This window comes from Silene latifolia, chromosome Y, assembly GCF_048544455.1.
Source record: "Silene latifolia isolate original U9 population chromosome Y, ASM4854445v1, whole genome shotgun sequence".
NCBI lineage: Eukaryota > Viridiplantae > Streptophyta > Magnoliopsida > Caryophyllales > Caryophyllaceae > Silene > Silene latifolia.
In genome coordinates, this window is record NC_133538.1 from 187,862,558 (window position 1) to 187,864,155 (window position 1,598).

Sequence of the window (1,598 nt, forward strand, 5' to 3'; positions counted from 1 at the left end):
ATTTAATTTTATGCTCATTTTTTACCTTAAAATCATATTATATATGAAATAAATCCAAATTAAATTGTAAAAATTTTGAATTTTGAATTTTAAAATTTTGAATATTCTGGAATAATTCCATGACACTCATAATGTCAAAAATCATGGTTAAAATTTTGGAATTCATTTTGAGAAAATATAGTTGCATTTTATCGGTTTTATCTCATAAAATACTTAAAGCATCCAAAAATTACTCCAATAATTTTTACAACCTTAGATCTGATTAGTGGGATATTAATGAAACTTAAAATAATTTTCTCAAGCCATGCAATACGTTTTAGCTAATTTTCGCTAAAATAGTCACTATTTATGCCATTTTTACTCAAAAATCCATAAATCATGCTAAAAGAAATATTTTAATCTCGAAATTTACATACTCTCTGTAAATTATGCATGTGACATCATATTAAAAGATCATGTCTTAATTCTAGATTTAACTGTTTTTAACTATTTTACTTCTTTTAATCCATTTTTATCTCATAAAAATCATAAATCATGCAATATTAATCAAATTAACTCGACTTTTTACACACAACTTGTAAAATATGCATGTGATGTCATATAAAATTTCCAAGGTCAGAAACTTAGTTTAACTATTTTTAACATTTTAATTCTCATTTTAATCATAAAAATGTAATAAAATCACTAAAAAACACTAAAATGAGCAATAAATTTCCATAAATCATAAAAATGACCTAAAAACATTTTAGGACCAGAATATATAACATTCATGGTGATTTTGTGGCTTATACTTATAAATCACAAATTTTTAGTTTTATATGTTAACCTTTTAACTCGGAAAAACAATAACCGATTATGCATGCAACATCCTATCCTCTGATACCACTTGTTAGATTCATATACCTATGATTAGACTCTTCTAACAGTGAACTAATTCACTTGTTAATTATTTGTTCTTTAGATCTAGTGCATGCATAACAAAATGAAAGATTTATAAGAAAAACAATGTTCCTTACATTGTTAAATGGTTCGAAAATATGGGCACAAGTAAGGTCACCTTCCTTCACTTGTTCTTGAGCTAAATATAATGGATGATACTCCTAAGACTCCAAGTATAGAAGCCACTCCAATAAATGTCACCCAAGATTAATTCCAAAAATTCCTACTAATATTAACTAGATATGTAGTAGAAATGTAACCTTAATAATACTAATATTTCTATTATTACTACTTCTAGTAATAGATTTAATGTATTAGTATTTGTGAGAGTTTATTGCAATTTTCATGTGAGGGAAAGTAGAGAGGAAAAACAAGCCAACAACAACAAAAAATGAGCAACAAATGTTCATCTTATAAGGCCAAAAACCGGTGGCCTATTCCCTTGAAGGGAATCTTATTGCTTTTGTTTTTACTCTCTTGTTTAGGCTAGGTAGTATAATGTAAGAGTAGGTATGATTAAAGCTAATATGTAATGCCACTTTCATGCTTTAATCATAAATCAACAAAGACAAAAGAGCATCTTTTGCTCTTCCATATGGCCGAAAAAATGGCACCATTTTGGTCCATTTTTACCTTTTGTCATTTGTCCCACAAATGCT